The sequence below is a fragment of the Schistocerca serialis genome, chromosome 5, assembly GCF_023864345.2.
Source record: "Schistocerca serialis cubense isolate TAMUIC-IGC-003099 chromosome 5, iqSchSeri2.2, whole genome shotgun sequence".
NCBI lineage: Eukaryota > Metazoa > Arthropoda > Insecta > Orthoptera > Acrididae > Schistocerca > Schistocerca serialis.
This window is the reverse complement of record NC_064642.1, coordinates 71,359,232-71,365,645: the sequence shown is the minus strand read 5'-3', so window position 1 is coordinate 71,365,645 and position 6,414 is coordinate 71,359,232.

Sequence of the window (6,414 nt, the reverse complement as noted above, 5' to 3'; positions counted from 1 at the left end):
CTTCAGCAAAACAAAAGTAAATACTAGCAAAGATAATCATCTACAGACACTACTTCGACCATAGATACTAGTTGACTGGCCTTGCTGTGCAGAAGCTATAAGGCCCGTCCACACGCAACGATCTGTCTGCGCAAATGTCTGCGCACATCACATCTGCGCAGACAGATCGTTGCGTGTGAACAGAAGATTTGCACCAACCTGAGGTGTGTGCAAACCTGGAAGTTGGAGTTGGAGGTTTGAGCGAAACCTCTCAAATCTGTCGGTTCAAACCACATCTGCGCAGACAAGTTGGAGCGTGTGGACAGGAGATCGTCGCAAATCTGGCGCGAAACAGCTGTTTGCTCTGTCTAGTGTTTGTATTTGTGTGCACTGGGCATTAAAATGGCTGATACTCGTCAGTGTTCTCGAGAGTTTGTAAGTGAATTCATTGAAATATACAGAAACCACCCATGTTTGTGGAAGATTAAAAGTAAAGAATATAGTGACCGAGACAAAAAGACAGCAGCATACAATGCTCTAATTGAAAAATTGCGGGCAGTTGGCGCCTCGGCAAACAGAGAAACGGTAATAAAAAAATAATTTCGTTGCGAACTGGCGAAATTATTTGCGGATGGATGTCGAAATTTATAATTATCTCTTAAAGCATGTAACCCCTCATATTATGAGAAAAATACTTGTATGAGAAGGGAAATTTCTCCTCATGAACGCCTGGCAGTAACATTAAGATTCCTAGCAACAGGAAGGAGCTACAATGATTTGGAATTTTCATCTGCAATATCGAAACAAGCATTGAGTGAAATAATACCCAACACATGTGAAGCTATTTACGCTTTCCTGAAAGATGAGTTCATGAAGGCAAGTCAAGTAAATTAGTCTGTTAGCGAACTGTTTACCGAAAAGAGTTGTCCAAAGTTCAGAAATCTAGAAGATCTGGTGTAGGAGCAGATCAAGTATACCAGCCAACGTTATGGTATTTTTATCTACTTGGCTTTCTTAGTGATCAAGAAACGCCAAGACCAAGCAGGAGTACAATTGAAGATGAATTTGGAGTGCCAATGTGCGAAGATATGGAACACGAGGTTATGTAAAACAAAACAGGTTCGCCCTGCAACTCTCGCAGTAAATTTACGTGACAAAACTGCTTTCGCTTTAGCAGCCACTGTCTGCACCATTTTGACCGCTCTCTCTGTTTCCTGCAGTTGGTCTGAATGTGTTTTGCAACACAAGTTGCGAACACAGACCACAACAGAACTTCCTCCATTTCTATTTTTCAAAATAACTGAATTAAATTTTGACGTTTTCGGGGAGCGTAGTCGCTTGCCACTGATATTTCTTTTCTACACCGACAGATGGCGGGCGAGTAGTAGATTGGAGTTTGTGTCGTGTGAACACACCACATTTGCAGCGATCTTTTGCATGTACAGACATCTGCGCCGATGTCTGCGCAGACAGATCGTTGCGTGTGGACCGGGCTATAGGCAACGAGTTAAAATTTCATAGAGTGGCTATAGGTCCGCCATGTTTGAAGCAAATTGAAGTTCTGGCCGCCATGTTTTCTATAGTCAAGGCATTCGTCTGCCGTGTCCCGCCCCCTTGTAACTGCGTTTGACTTACTTAAAATAGCCCATACTAGCTTTATTTTTTCTAAAACAAGCAATAGACAGCAGTGATTTCAGTGTACACTGACAGCAAAAAGGGATGTTTTTGTCGAAATATGGCTAAACTTTTCGATGTAGATAACACTACAAGACAACTCAAATAAGTCTGTCCATCCACTATAACGTTACTTGTTGCCCATAAATTAATGCAATTAGCGCAGGTACCACCAGAATATTACGGTGAAACTTCTAAACATGCTGTGGTTAACTATTAGAAACAGTAACGGGCGCAGAAATGCGATATTTTTGTCGCTATTTCAAAGTAAACAGTCAAAGCCTCAAAAACCAGTACACTGTGAACGAGAATTTATTTGAAATATGTGTTACAAGTAGTTAACACAAGCATAGTAATTCAATAACAAAGTCGAAGCGTTCTTGGGTGGAGTAATTTCACAAATTTTCGTAAGTAGCTGTATGCCTTGGCAGAATAAAAGTGTAGGGTCAGGGCAAATTTCCTTATTTGCTGAGAATAATGGCATACTTTAGCACTGCACTGAAGTTCCAATAGCTCCTTCAACAAACCAACTATATGTTCACTGTTTAACATATCAGAAACTGAACTACATAGCCTTCTTCTCAAACCAGCAACTAAAGTCTGTAACTGCACTATTCTTCTTTTGTGTCGTACACTAAGTTGCTTCATTTGCTTTATCCGCTTCTTTAGTCGCACATTCTCTGCTTGTACTCTCTTATATTGTGTTTTCAACTTCTTAGGGCTTGGTAGACAGTAATTGTGGTCAGCAGAAACAGATGTGGGTCCGACAGGCACTGAAAGAATGTAGTTACATCATAAGTTTATAACAAAGTTACACCATAAGATTATAATAGAAAGTATGTAATTCAAAGTAATAAGAACACGGAGTAAAATTAAATTATTGACTTACTTTGTGCTAATGATGTCACTGTAATAGCACTATCTTGCAAATTGTCGAAAGATCGCTTTCTGGGTTGTGGTCGTAATACTTTATCTTGCTTTTGTAAATGTGGTGGAAAGTTAAAGACAGTAGGTACAGGTTTTGACAAAAGGCGCCTCTGGACATTTGTGTGGTACATATATTTCTCTTCAAAATGAGCTGAACAGAGGTAACTGGCTGTAGTAGGAAACCAGTTTTCTCGCTTCATATTTATAACCCATCTTTTTGTAATTTCCTTATCTTTTAAAGGAAATCTGTAATCAACGATAAATTACTTACTGCATTTGTCTTAAGCATAATTACAGTTCCAATGCAAATGACTCTTTAATAAACATTAAAAAACGTGTGTCGTATTTCGGTACTAATATACTTACTTATAATATGAAATATTTGTTGTTTTATCGCTGCGATTTGTGCAGTTGAACGCTGAACACACTGCAGGCATGTTGACTTTATATTTCGTAACAAAAAAGTCAACTAGAAAAGTTAAATATTGCAGTAATATCACAACAGCTGACACACTTACAACACAAACAACGCTTTCCTAATGTTTTGACTAAGGAGAACATGGCGGCCGAATTAGCATTGGTTGCCGCTAGGAGCGCTGTAACTAGTATCTCAGCCACTCTATGAAATTTTAACTCGTTGATCTCAGCCACTCTATGAAATTTTAACTCGTTGGCTATAGGGCTGGTGTGGCTCCAACATAAACCACGTGACTGTTGGCAAAACGTGGCGGGATTTCAAATCAGCAGTCTGTCATCCTATGTTTGTATCGTATTTTCCCCACATTTCTCAATTGACTGCCAAACGCTTCCAACAAAAATTACTTTTTATTTGCGAAAAATTATGCCAGAACTACATTTGACCTGGATTTGTTCACAGTACCATTTAAAAAATCTAAAAAATACATCGAACGCCACTCTGGTGCCCAGCGGGACGAAATTACCATAAACTATCAATTAAAGTAAAATGTCGTTAAAATTCTTTTAAATAGTAAGAGTGGGCTCATGTCAAAACTTTAAACATTGGATTCGCCGCGTTTTGAGCTCTAGTCAGTTATAAAAGAAAATGGGATATGGGAATTATGTCAACTATAGGTGCCAAAATTGTCGACTTTAGGAGCAGGTCCATTTTAGAGTATCAGTTTTAGGTGCACTTCAAAGGTTCATTTCCCAATATTTTTACAAAAGTTTAAACTATCAGTTTAAAAAAATGTTTTAGATGAAAGGTGAGACTTTGAAGTTTCAGAAAATAATTTTGGAGCCTACGTTTATTTAATAGTATTAGAAGGTAGAAAAAATTCTCTTAATGTGTCGAGTATAGGTGTTCTTACCTTATTATAATCTCACTTGAATATACAAATCCTTGCTACCTGTGGGCTATTAAGTGCCTCAAAACGAATAATCCATATACCAAAGTGAATATTGTGCACCGTAAAAGATGTCAATTATGACTCCAGAAACACCTACAAAATTTCAACTGAAACAGTCGTTACAGCAATCAATTTAACCAGGGCAGGCCATAAATTAAAAGTTCCAAGAGATTATGCAATGATTTTAATTTTTTACAGGTATTTCTTCACAGTTGATGAAAACAAACTCAAGGAAAACTCTTTTCAAGGTTAAAACACTGTTGTCAACTTCTGTCTTAAGATAGTAATTCTGTGAGGAAACAAACTGCAAAATAATTCCCACAATGAACTGTGACAGTATATAATTTTTTAAGAAAACTGAGGGCCACTTTCCATTCCTAATATTGCAAAACTGTACTGACCCTCATCCAGATTAAGAGCTATTTCCCAGGGCACAAACAGGTTAGAGCTCATCTGCCAAAACGAAAACATTTGGCAGTCTCTCAGTACAATAAGAATAGGGGCTCTTTCTTATTTTAGAAAAATAATACCTGTACACTGATCTGATTTTGTTCTGACACTGTGTGGGATCATGAGGAAATTTTTCCTTTCCTCTGCATAATAATCATGTAGGCATAAATCAAATAAAACTCCCCTTTAATTACATAATAATGATTATCATTGCAGTTTGTGAACAATTTGAATAGCTTACTACAAATGCAGCAGATGACAATTAGTCAACCTAGAGCTTAAAAACTCACATTTTTAACATAAATTTTAGGCTTACCTTAGGAGTAACCTTTAAAGATAGGAAAAATTGTTCTTACACTGAAAAGTGAGGTCTGTTTTCTGCTGAGTTCATAAACTGCCAATGTCACATTTTCATGATGTTTTGTACCAAATTTTGGAAATTGTTGCATATGAATGAAATATATATACCTGTACTTGCTTCAATCAAACAGCATTCTGAATTGCTTATTGCAAGCTTATGCAACAAATCCTTAGTACCTGGTGTCTGTAGTGGATGCATATTGCCAGAGGTGAACATTATCCATTGCAGTAACAACTGAGGTAATAGAAATACGTTTGTGCTTGACACTCCAATGATATTTACAAACATGCACTGCCAACACCATGCATAATCTCACATTTTCACTAAGTTCCTTAGCAAATTTTGAAAGCTGTTGCATATGAATGAAATATATGTACATGCTTCACTCAGAGCCTACTGAATTTTGTATTACAATCTCATCTGACAAATCCTTGCTACCTGGTGGTTATTATGTATCTATAGCAGACACATTTTACCAAAGTGAACACAATCCATTGCACCAACTACAGTTGACTAAGAATCAAGAAACTGGTTTAAATTATTACGTGAAACAACTTTTGGGTGTTTGAGTTTCCATAGATAACATGAAAAGAAATAAATGTTGATTCTTTCAAGTGCTTTTCTCATTTTAAATTTATTACACTTTTTTCTCAGTTGCTGCAAGTATTCAAAGAAAACCAACATATCTTGGGAAAAAATGGATATTCAGAAAAAATTAACTCAATATTTTATTTCACAACATTATTTTATTTCTTACAAAATTTTATTTCACATTTTCTTTCTTACAACACAATATTTTCCCACAGATTTATTTCTTAAGCCCATATTCTAAGAGGGCAGAAGAATGTTTAACAGGTAAAAAGATATAGAAGATACTGACAAGAGAATAAATCTAGTAAAAATATAAGGGCCCAAACAAATTAACAACACAACATACAGTCCTAGAAGGAACAAAAAATAAAAGACAGTACATAAATATATATTCTGTTAAGAGCAAAAGAATATCTAGGTTTACATAAAAGAAATGAATCCAATTGGTCTGAAAACAGAAGTAAAGTCCAAACATATATTGAAAAAGGCTTTGTGGGTGCAGTATGGGCACTTAGAAGAACTCCAGATACCTCTGTCTGTACTTTGTGTAGACATCAAGGTTCAAACATTAATAATAATAAACAACATAACCTTGGCAATTATTAACTCTAATGTAATAGGGATCAGGCATAGAATATTTAATGTCCCTTAAACAGCACAGTTTTTGTGTATAAACTCCTCACACAATCTTTCTGGAATGTTTCTGCCACAGACTTGCCAAAATGGTGATTTCTAAATTTAAAATACTCAAATAAAATTGATTTAATTAGAGCATTTCTGTGATTTTCTGTGGGCTCAAAGTCCATAATATGTTTGTTGATAGATTGAAAAACACTACAATCAACATCTACCATAGCACATGAAACAAGAACAAGCATAACATTCTTCTTTTGCAACATTCCCTTCGCCTGTTGCAACCGATAAGCTTGCTCTGCTGCTTTGAAAATTTTAATAACGTCAGCAGAAGGTGTAACTAAACCTCCCACATTCTTTCTTCTGATTAGTCCAATGTCACTGTCCACTGTCCCACACAAGGAATTTGCACATTCTACACAATGTACTGAC